Source organism: Ochotona princeps, chromosome 2, assembly GCF_030435755.1.
Source record: "Ochotona princeps isolate mOchPri1 chromosome 2, mOchPri1.hap1, whole genome shotgun sequence".
In the NCBI taxonomy this organism is placed as follows: Eukaryota; Metazoa; Chordata; class Mammalia; order Lagomorpha; family Ochotonidae; genus Ochotona; species Ochotona princeps.
In genome coordinates, this window is record NC_080833.1 from 98,783,767 (window position 1) to 98,796,092 (window position 12,326).

A 12,326-nucleotide genomic window follows, 5' to 3' on the forward strand; every position below is an offset into this window, starting at 1 on the left:
GTTACATTGTGCAGTGTTACAGTGTAACATAAAAAAGGAAAGTCTAGTGCATTTACCCCACATTTTCACTTACAGTTTTTTATTATTATTATTCTTGATAAAAAGGGTTTTCCTAAAACTCTCTTCAAAAAATGTTTTTGGGGCCAGTGTTGTGGTGCAGTGGGTTAAGATGCTATATGCAGCGTTGGCATGCTGAATCAGCATCATTTCAAATCTTGGCTATTGTGCTTCTCATCCAGTTCCCTGCAATGCACCACATCAAGTGATCAGCTAAAAAAAACCCAGTTGTCTATGGGCTGTCTGAGGTGCTGTCATCACATCTCTGCTCACAGCCAACATCAAAGTCATGGAATTCTATAGTGACTTTGGAACAACGAGGAGTTTTAGCCTAAGGCATCACAATGTTTGATTGTCTCATAAATTCATGAAAGGGTAAGAAAAACCTAAAATATATGGAGTTAATCCATGAGCCTTGGATGCCATTCATTTCACCAGTGATAGCCTGTCGTTGACATTCATGATTGGTAGCCAGCACTCCACCATTCTAGTCAAGAATAAGCAAAGCACCCTTTGTTGAGAAAGACAAGGATTTCAGCAGGCCTTGTAGCAGCTCCCTGTGGAGAAGGGGCTTTCTAAAGAGAAGGCAGCTGGCTGGTGCTGGACAAATGCAGCCTTGATGAGATTGCTTGTGGTGCCAGGCTGTTTATGCAAAGTATCTTATTGGATGTGCTGAGCGCTTTAAAGTGAGTTAGATCGCATGGCACCAGTGTTCAGCATGGCAACCACTCTACACGATTTAATGCAACCAAATGCAATCAATACTAGTGAAATGTATAGTTAGCAGCCCTTCCAGATGTGGTGAGAAGGATGCTATAATTAACAACTGTTTGTTGCATTATTGTTACTAGCCTTATGCTCCAGTAGGCCTGGTGTAGGAGGACGAGCAGCAGGGACTGAGATTTTCTGGTCCCCACTGTTTCCTCTGGGCAGACATCTAGGAGGCTCCCAGCAAGCACTGCTGGGCCAGAGGCTCAGGAGGGATGGGAAGACGGGTTGACAAAGGGCGTCCCAGGAGCTGCTGTTCCCAGGATAGAGTTGGCAGATACAGGAGAAATGGGACTAAACAAACTCCCACTCTGCTGAAGAGCTTTAAAGCAGCTTTGGGAAGGGAAGGATGCAGTCTCACCTGGCTCCTGTGTTACCACATGTGATCGTAGCTACATGTTTTCTTTAGTACTTGCATCCTGGTCCTCTGGAGTGTGCCTGGAACTGCTGCCTTTCTGGCTCACCCGTCTTTGTCAGTGTGTCATCTCACCCTATTGCTACTCCCCTTCTGTATTTATCTCCTTCTCTGTCTCTTGTCATTCTTTGTTTTTGCCTGAGTCTGTTGATCCCTTCTCTCATCATTTGTGGCTCCCTGTGTCTGCTTGCCTCCTTGTTTGTTTCTAGGTTAATCTCACTGAGTGTTTTGCTCTTCCCCCTCTCTGGCATGTCTGTCTCTTGCCCCCTCTCCCTTCCTTTTTTTGTGTTATATTTGTCCCTTTCTGTTACCAGGGTGTATCCACCAAGACGCACAGACTTGAGTGTGTGTGAGGTGACCAGTGTTGATGTAGGTGTGTAGCTAGAGGTTAATACGTACATGGCACTTCATTCCCAGAGTGCAGAGACAGGCTGCATTTCTCACCCTGTCTGGATGACAGCTCTCCATGCACAGGTGCATATCCAAGTCCACGTCTCCTTGCTCAGAGTATGAGTTACCTGAAATGGAATTAGGATGTAATTTATTTCTGTGTAAAACATCTTGAAATAAATGGATATGTTTTTCATAAAGCATTTTCTGTGACCTTTTTGAAGACTTCTCAAAGTCATCTTTTGTTCCTTAGCCATTGCTCCAAGATAGGCCCAGAACTTCAGGGGATGAAGAATTTAAAGAATTGAAGTGGGGACAGGAGATGCGTGATAGTGAGCTAAGCCACTGGTTGGGACACCCACATCCCATGTTAGGATGCCCATGATCCAATCTTATCTCTGTTTCTGATCCAGTTCCCTGCTAACATGCGCTTTGGGAGACAGCAGGTGATAACTAGAATGCTTGGGAGACCTAGATGGAATTCCTGGTTCTTGGCTTTCACCTGTCTAAGCCCTGGCTGTTATGGTCATTACCTTTCAAATAAATGAAAGAAATGATCTTTTTTTTTTTTTTGCTTTTGATTTTTTCTTGTTAAAAATTTTTTTCCTTTTAATTATTTATTATTTTACTTCATTAATTACATTGTATTATGTGACACAGTTACATAGGTACTTGGGTTCTCCCCACCCCTCCCCAAACCTTCCCACCATGGTGGATTCCTCCACCTTGTTGCATAACCACAGCTCAAGTTCAGTTGAGATTCCCCCATTGCAAGCGTATACCAAACATAGAGTCCAGCATCTTATTGTCCAGTCAAGTTCAACGGCTTCTTAGGTATACCCTCTCTGGTCTGAAGACAGAGCCAGCAGAGTATCATCCCAGTCAATTGAAAGCTCCAACATACCATCAGCAAAAATTTACATCATTATGGAATTAATTGACATAGTAATGAGTAACCAATATGTTAAAAGTAAATGCGAGTTCCCAGCCACCTTCTGTGACCACCTCACCTACACTTCCATTTTAGTTTATACACAATATATAACATTCATAACATAACATGTTATACATAACTATTCAACATAGTCCTAGAGGTACTCGCTGAGACCATAAGACAAGAAAAAGAAATCAGAGGAATCCAAATGGGAAACGAAGAAGTCAAACTCTCACTATATGCAGATGATAGGATTCTTTATGTAGAAGAGCCAAGAGACTCAATACAGAGACTGCTAGAACTTATACGAGAGTTTGGTAGAGTGGCAGGGTACAAAATTAATGAACAAAAATCAACAGCCATAGTGTATGCGAACAGCCCCAAGATGGAAAAAGACTTAACCAGCAAGATACCATTCAAAATAACAGAGAAAAGTATGAAATATCTGGGAATAAATCTAACCAAAAATGTAGGAGACTTATTTGAAGAAAACTACAAACTACTTAAAAAAGAAATTGAACAAGACCTCAAAAGATGGAGTAACATCCCATGCTCCTGGATAGGTAAAATCAATATCATTAAAATGTCTATACTACCAAAAGCAATATATACATTCAACGCAATCCCAATTAAATTGCCCAAAACATTCTTCATGGAAGTGGAAACAATGATCCAAAGGTTCATCTGGAAACACAAAAAACCACGGATAGCTAGAACCATCCTGAAGAACAGGAAGTTAGCAGGGGGAATCACAGTTCCGGACCTCTGGACATACTATAGGGCAGTGGTTATCAAAACAGCATGGTACTGGCACAAAGATAGAGAGAAAGATCAATGGAGCAGAATAGAAACACCAGAAAGGAACCCACACAGATACAGCCAAATAATCTTTGACAAAAAGACAAACGACAATCCAGGCAAATGGGAAGGTCTGTTCAATAAATGCTGTTGGGACAACTGGTTAATAGCCTGCAGAAACAAAAAAATAGATCCACATCTCTCACCATACACTAAGATCAGATCTAAATGGATAACAGATCTAAACCTACATCCAGAAACCTTCAAACTTTTGGAAGAAAATGTTGGAAACACACTGCAACACTTAGGGGTAGGCCCTCACTTCCTAAAAAAGACTCCAAATGCAGTAGAAATCAAGACCAAAATAAACAATTGGGACCTCATCAAACTAAGAAGCGTCTGTACAGCTAGAGAAACAATTAACAAAGTAAAAAGGCAACCCACAGAATGGGAGAAGATCTTCGCACACGACATAGGTGATAGAGGGCTGATCTCCAGAATATACAAAGAGCTACAAAACAACCAAAATGTCAAAACAAACAAGCCACTCAAGAAATGGGCACGGGAAATGGGCAAACGCTTCACAAAGGAACAAACCCAAATGGCAAATAAACATATGAAAAAATGCTCAAGTTCCCTGGCAATAAGGGAAATCCAAATTAAAACATCAATGAGGTACCACCTAACGCCAGTAAGACTGGCCCACATGAATAAAAGCACCAACAACACTTGTTGGCGAGGTTGTGGGGAAAAGGGATCCCTACTCCACTGCTGGTGGGGCTGCAGGCTGGTACAGCCTCTATGGAAATCAGTATGGAGAATATTCAAACAACTCAAATTCAACATACCGTATGATCCAGCAATAGCACTCCTAGGAATATATCCAGAACAATTGTTTTATGAGAAACCAACATGCACTCCTATGCTCATAGCAGCACAATCAGTAATTGCAAAAACATGGAAGCAACCAAAATGCCCATCAACAGAGGATTGGATAAGAAAGCTATGGTTCATCTACTCCATGGAATACTACTCAGCTATTAAAAAAAACAAAATGCAGTTCTTTGTGGCCAAATGGGCCAAACTGGAAACCATAATGCTAAGAAATGATCTTTAAAGAAAAAAAAATTGCCCTGGATCATACAACTAGCTAGCCATTGGTTTGGAATTCCATGAGTTCACTATACCACTGATTCTCAAAGTTTTATTTAAAAGAATAGAAACCCTAAATGAAATCCTAGGCATTTAAAAGAGGTAGATGCTGTCATTGGAGAAGGAGGAGCAGGATCCAGGACTCCAGCACCTGTGCCAGCTCCTGTGCCAGCTCCAGCCATCCTCAAAGAACAGAATGAAGATTCTGTTCCACCTGTGGTATTTTGGCCATGACAGTACAAGAAGTGCTCTATGGCAGAATGGGTGGGCAGACTGGCAAGAATGCCAATGAGTACTGTGACTGTGAGATGACAGTGCATGGTGTGTACCCGTGAACTGAAAGCTAAGTAAAAGGAGTACTCACCTTCCCCTTTGCCAGCCACCTGTACAAGGGAGCCTTTGATAGGTGAGTATCTGCTTATAAGGGGAAAAGGATAGTAATTCTGTGTTGTAGCTGGCAAATTAAATTGTAGTTGGGTGGCTTGCTCAGGCTTCCACATTTAGTAAACTGAGTAGCCAGGCTGCTCCTGACTATGGTTGTTCCACTGTGATGCATGACAGGGAAGTTTCAGGGGTGGGTAGCCCATCTGTGAGTGGTGTCCTGTATTTGCCTTCTCTAAGGAGATATGTGACTCAGGATCTTGGTATTAGATGTATGAAGTTGCTGACTGATGTCCTTCTTCTGTCCACCCACCTCCATCCCACCCACTCAAGTAACAGTGGAAAAGTAGTGATTCAGTTGCAATTGTCAAACCCAAGTAAAGCTACTTCTTCCCTCATAACAAAAACTAACAAAGGAGAATTACAGAACAGCAAAAAGTCCTGTGCTCCCCAGGGTCTCCTTTGCAGGCAGGACCCAGCTGCCACTGGCTCCAGTGGCAGAGCTGCCACCCACATCTTCCTCTCCTGGAGTAGGTTCAGGGAGGTCTGACAAGCAGCTCCTATGCTTTACATGTTTAATACAGGGTCTTGTTTTTCCTAAAGTCCGTTAAGCTTGTTTCCAGGCACAAGTAACGTCCACCCTGTGTGGGCATATGTCCCTACTCAGAGAATGTGACTTACACATGAGCTCAAGTACTCTGTCTTAGACAGTGGAGTCCAGTGTAATTAGTTTTGCAATGTGCTAAGGGAGTTTTAGAGCAGGTAAGAGAGGTGAATTGTAGGTTTGCCACTGCTGCTGCTGCTGCTACCAAAACAAAAAGAGTCAGCAGAGAAATGGCAGCAGAGCAGAGAACGATGAGAATAGTGGTGAAGGAGCAACCGTGGCCAGCGTTACAGGCTGAGTGCATCCCATAGGAACTCCTGGTCTCTGCTTTGCGAGTTAGGGACTCACTGTTACAGGGAAGGTGGTCTCAAACCAAACCCTCTAGTTAATTTGTGGCTGTAATTCAATTTCAGTTACTGTTCTTAGATCTTCAGTTGACTCTCCAAATCACCAAAGTGCAAAATATTGAAATCAATCCCTGAATTTGTCACTCAAGTTGATGTATATTCTTAATATGGAATCTAGTCTACAAATAATATTTGATTTTTAATGAAAAATTTTAGTATAAAGTCAAAGGCAAAAGCAAGTATGAAGTCCTCTTGACTTAAATTCCTGAAAAGAAATACGAAGTCTACAGGAGACTTTAGTGTAGGATATTGTGTTAAAAAAGCATGTTTTGAAATTCCTGCCCTGAAGGTTATTGCAGTCGTATTGGATTTTGCAGATTTTTAGTAGAGAGTTTGAAGAAGGTTGAATAAAAGGTTAGGTAAGTATGATTAACTTGGTATTTAATGGAAAAAAAAAACTATAACCTCAGAGTCTTGACTATTCTAACGTAAGCTGGTAGTGATTGGGGTGAATTTATGTAGCAAATTGCTGTCTGCTGTATTCAAATTATTCCCTGAGCTCTGACTCGTTCAGAAAGCACCAAATATCACAGAGACACACAATTATCATGCTTAATTAATGTTTGCAACCAAAAAAATGTACGACTGGAATCTTTAATATCACTGTGGATATTGAAGAGCTGAAATTGACTGACTATTATCTTGAGATTAATATATTTTCTCAAGTTGTACCCTGGGGTCAAAAGACAAGAGCATTAAAACAATTCAAAAATTTCACTGCAATTAATTGCTTTGGGAGCTAATTTTTTTTTTAACGTCTTTGCTTCCTTTTGCCTGTGCTACTGATTGTTATAGCCGGTACACTTCACCCATTAAGTGGTAATTCAGAGTGACAACTACATTGAAATGAAGCAAGTTAGTTAATCACCATGAAACTGTTCCTGAGATACCCTGCCCAAGGTCTCCCTACTCACAGGAGGCCTCTGATTACCCAATTTTCTCCAGAAGGCAGATTGTGCTATACAAAACTGTGAATGTTTTTATGGGCAACAGAGAACAGATGAGTGGTCAAGAGTGGTTTGGAATTTTAGTCTGGAGTCAATATTGTCTGGAGCTAGTGCTGTGGCTAATCTTCCTCCTTGTGGCACCAGCATGCCACATGGATGCTGGTTTGTATCCTGGCTGCTCTGCTTCCGATCCACCTCCCAGCTACGGCCTGGAGAAACAGCAGAGGATGGCTCAAGTCCTTGGTCCCCTGCACCCATGAGGGAGTCTCCGAGGGAGCTCCAGGCTCCTTTGAATGAGCTCAGATGTGGCCATTGTAGCCAGTTGGGGAGTGAATTAGTGAATGAAAGACCGTCTCTCTCTGTCCTGCTTCTCTCTGTAAATCTGCCTTTCCAATGCAATAATTTTTTTTTCAAAAAAAGGTTGTTGTCTGCACCATTTTGTTGTCTGAATTTTGTGCAGCAGAACAAGGAATTAGCTCTCTGGTTGTGGAGAGGCATAGAGGCTGTGCTCCAGGGTTGTCGGGGAAGTTGTTGTTTGTTGCAGCCCTACAGCCTCCCAGTACTGTTAAGCTGGGAGTCTGGCAAGGGGGCATAGCACAACTTGGTGCTAGTCAAAACACAGCTGTGAGCTGTGAGGTACTTGATCTATAGGCACATGCCCAACCATGTTTGCCTGTTTTGGTTAGCTGGCCTGGACAGCCAGGGAAGCTGCCCTTTTTATTCTTTTTTTTTTTTTATGATCAGATGGTTCTGCACGGAGTCTATTTGCTTGTCCCCTATCAGAGAAGGCTGAGTTGGTCCTGGTTCGTTTACTACAATAGGCTTCTGAGCAAGTCTACTTTTTGAAAGAGACACAGCAGCCAGCTGCAGATCTAGACTGCTCTGTGAATGTTGTAGCCACTTCCTGGTTTGTTGGTTCATTCATGTACTGCGTATCATCTGCACCCATCTTCTAATCCTTTCTGGCCCCTTATGCTTCTGTCAGTGGGTACAGTTGTGGAATAATTACTTTTCCATGCTGAGGGTAAAACTGAAGTGCTCTAGGTATCAAATTAGCTTTCACCAGAGGGAAAACTGAAATTTTAGATCTTTCTCACACTCTGTCTTGTGGAAATGCCAGGCAGAGACCATGGTGTTCAGCATGATGCTGTGGAACCCTCTCATAAGACCACTCTGCAGGGTAGGAGTTGCAGTGCAGCATGAAGCTGCCATTGGGCCCGTCCTGGAATGCAGTGCCACTTTGAGTCCCACGTACTCTGCTTTCAATCCAGCTTCATGTTAAGGCACCTAGGAGATAGCAGATGATGGCTTACATACTTGGGACCTTGATAATAGGAAATTGTATGGCATTCTAGGCTTCTGACTTTGGCTTGGTCCAGCCACAGCTATTCCTGGCATTTGGAGAATGAATCAGCAGATGGAAGATCTCTGTCTTTGTTGCTCTGCCTTCCAAGTGAATAAGAAACAATTTGATGTTTGAAGTGGCCACATTGAGCTACTATATGTGAAGAAGCTTGTAGGACTGTGGCATTCACTCTTACTGCAGAGAGGGTTCAACAGATACTTAATTAGTACTAGCAGACACTGTGGAGTTAACACTTGGAATACGTATGTGCCCTTGGGGAGCCCATAACCTCAAAGGGAGACATAAGAGAAAACATAATTTACTGTGCATTATGGGAGCAGCAAGATAGGGAGACAGACCCAGAGGAGAGGATCTAACTCTGCCGGGATGAATCGGGCAAGACTTCAGGTGTAAGGTGGAGCTTGAGTGGGGAACGGGAGGCAGGCACAACATGAATGTTAGTTCTTGTCAGATGTCAGGCCTTGGGACAAAATAGGAGGGAAAAATCTGCTTGTTTTTCTTAGGGTAGCCATACCCCCACCTAACTTGTATGAGTTCGTGATTCTGCATTATTCATGTGTGGGCATTGCAGTTGATCATGTTCTCTGAGCCCAAAGGAGCAGGACAAGAAAGAACAAATCCGATGGTTCAGTGCTTGCAAAGGCAGGGTATGCATGGTTGCTATTTACCATGCACTGCCCCTCCATTGGAGTGTTCCATGTCTATAGTGTATTTCTCAATCTGTATTCCATGAACTGCCACTGTAAATTAGAAGGAAAAACAGGAAATTTAGGTCACATGGAAAAATAGACGCAGGGACAAATTTTATGGTATCAACAGAGAGTGGGTGTGTGTCTGAGTTCAGGGAGCAAGTATGAAGGGGTTCTTGTGCTCGCTGGTCTTCCCAATGCTGTTAAGCTCTGTATTCTAGAACAGTAAGAAAGGTTGCTGTGTATCCCTTGCTTACACTAGGATGTCAGCTGGGGAGCCACTGATGTGGATACCTTGAAAGACAGAACTTTTATCAGTGATTGGGTTTAAAAACCGCAGTGAGGAATGAGAGAAACCACAAGGGAGAAGACCAGCCAAATAAATACCACTTTGGAAGTTGACTCTAAAACACGAGCCTCTCTCTTCTTCACTGCCATTTGCCAAGCCCATGGGTGGTGTAACTGTCACTGCACATTGGGCTTGCAGCCATCTTTCATCCCCTTTTGCCTCCTTTCTAGAGACATTTGGTTTTATTTTCCTGTCTTTGTCAAAATGTCCTACTTGTCTCCTGTATTCTTTTGAACATTCAGTTGATTTCCCCCATAGTTTCTTGAGCAGAGTACTGAGGCTGAGGCTGTTTAACCAGCTTACTTAACTTCTGTATCAAAGGTGGCTGTGGAGATGAGAGCAGAGTAATGTGTGAAAAGAGTGGTTTATTATCAATTACCTCGTTATAAGGTGCAACAACGTGCCTGACATTTTCAATATCTACCCATCTCTGTATATTTTGTTACTCAGATGTTAATTTTGCTTTTGGAGATGCACAGCATGCACCTTATTTCAAAACAATATTTCTCTTTTTCAAATAATCATACTTCTGCAATGTCTGAAAAATGATTGATTTGTGACATATTCATAATGCTTAAGGTTTGTTGATTTCAGGGAACTTGCCAAAGACATGTTTTATGAGTTCCTTTAAATTTTCTCTTTAATTTTCATTCAGTCTGTGGTTTATTTGATCTATCCTTAAGGCTTCAAGTAATAACTATTCTGGATGACTCAGTCCATACCTCACGTCCGGCCTCCAGCTCTGTGTCCAGCTTGAATCCATCCTTTTCCTGAAGCCCCTGGTCTGTGTCGTGCCCACCTGAATGATTGGATCTTCACGCACCCATGTTTTTCACCTCCAATGCGTTCTCCAGCTTTCAGGGAGAGGAGTTTTTCTTGTAATGTGCCAATACTTACGCTTCTCTTGGATTATGCATTTATTATGTCATTTACTTATCCTCTTCTAAGCAGGGAGAATTCAAATACTAAACAGAAACCTCTCACTGGGTCCCAAGTACCTAACCAAGAGTAACTGTTTCTATTCTCTTCACTCCTGTTTGTCTTACTCTTTTTTCCGCTTTAAGAGCTGGCACACTCTGCATAGCACCTGATTTTGTGCTCGCTTGCAGTTGCCATACTAACGCTCCCTTCATCTTTTATGTCGGAGGCACCTGTTATTGGCTCTATCCTCAGTTATTCCTGATTTTCTCCTACATCGATTTTCTTTATAGGAGTGAATGATTGTACCAGTGCTTTTAATGTGAGATCCTTCAAATCCCTTTTGAAAATAGAGCACCATAAATATCCAATTTGTGAACTCATCTAGTGTTGTAGTAGAGCAGATGATGATTAAAAAACAGAAACAGATTTAGATAGGTCAGCCTGAGAGGCTGAAAAAATGTTGTCTTTATGTTCTTCCTCTTCTGACAGTTGCAGGAGAAAGAAAAATGGTGTTCCTATTTCTGCACCTTTCAGTTGATTTTTCAATTTGAAGTGAGTTAGTATAGAAAGAACATTCATTTGACAGCTTTGGAATTTGGCCTGTCATTAACAAGAAAACAAAGTCTTTAATAATCTCTATTCAGAGGGACTTGAGTGACTTGCACATTTGTGATTTTTAAAATAAAAAGGGCATTTTTCAAGTGTGTCACTACTTTCTAATGTCTTGGTGATATCCTGACTTGAGACTTTCCCTGCTACTAATTACTGACTGAAGAATCAAGAAAATGAGCTAGCAATTGAGTCTGCTCTGAGGTGACCTTTTCCTAAAACTTTAGAAGCAAGTCACCAATATCTTCCCATAATATTATGGAGATTTCTGTCCTGCTATGTGTTTTTAGAGGATTTAAATATATATATATAGATAGATATCTATCTATCTATCTATCTATATATATATATATCTTTATCTTTACCAGTCCTGGGAGGGGCAGCAGAGGAGGGAGGGAGCCAGTGAGGTCGCTGAGTGCAGTGGCTGCTGTGACTGCCTCAGCTGCCTGTATGTCGGCAGTGGTGAGCATAACAGTTGCTTTAACCAGCAAAAGCCCCAGGCAGGCACAGAATTGGCATCCATTGAATGTGATAAAGCTGCCTTATCTCCCTACTCCACTCTCCACCAGCTGACATTGCCCTGTACCCAGCCCACAGAGGAGTGGAGAAACTGTGGGGCTGTGAACCTTGGCAGGTGGTAAGTTTTCCATTTGAAAGTGGACCAAGGTTTGGGTGACATGGCCTAGGGGAACAGTTATGGGCAAACAAGCATTGGGGTGGCAGGTGAATCACCCAACATGCTGATATACATAAAGATGCCATATGTCATAGCAAACTTACAAGATGAAAAAAAAAACAGGAATTTTTAGTCATACTATTCAAAGCTTTCTTCCAAAAAGCTTGTCTTTTCTGAATCAGACATTGTTCAGTTGTCAATAAAGAAGTTAACTATAGAAGATCCAAAGGAACCATTTCATTTAGGATCATTAACGGCTAAACATGTCTAGTTCTTTCTAATCTTAGACTATATCCTTACGTGAAAGGATGAAGGCACTTGTTTTTATGCATTTCAAATACCCTGTTTTTGGCAATCAAAGTTTTGGGTGCCAGAAAGCATAGACTATGCTGTTTACCTTTGTAAGAAAATATGCGAAACAAGGTAAAAATGAGAGCTAGTAGACTATGAAGCTGAGAGCCTGACCAGGCCACAGAGAGACTGCCCAGAAGTAGTAGTTCATTTTCATGCCAACAGAAGAACAGGTGAAAGTGGACAAGAAGAGAGACAAATCAAAAGGAAGGTCCTTGAGAAACAGGAGAGGGCATTCCAGAATGACCATACCTGGCTGTGAAAATACTACTTAAAGTGGAAAGTTAAGAAGTTATTCAGAATGTGGAACAATACATCACACAAGTGTATCCATGATTTACAGAATATTAGAAGCCACAGTTCTCAAACCTCCAAAAGAAGATGAGTTACACTAGCAGAAAAAATATTGCACAGTTAGATAGATATCAGTTTAAAATATCAAAAGTTACTGATAGTGTACTAAGTTGCATGGGACAGTGTTAGAATATGACCCATTTCTTGTGACACTCATT

At 41.8% G+C, this 12,326-nt stretch overlaps 1 protein-coding gene and 1 pseudogene across 4 annotated transcripts in view; both read left to right on the plus strand.

The window, feature by feature from the left end:
- SLC22A15 (solute carrier family 22 member 15) overlaps window positions 1–12,326 on the plus strand; it is a 78,972-nt gene that overhangs the window by 23,216 nt on the left and 43,430 nt on the right. The gene's annotated exons all lie outside the window — the stretch shown is intronic.
- On the plus strand, window positions 11,465–12,297 carry LOC131479607 (regulator of G-protein signaling 7-like; annotated as a pseudogene).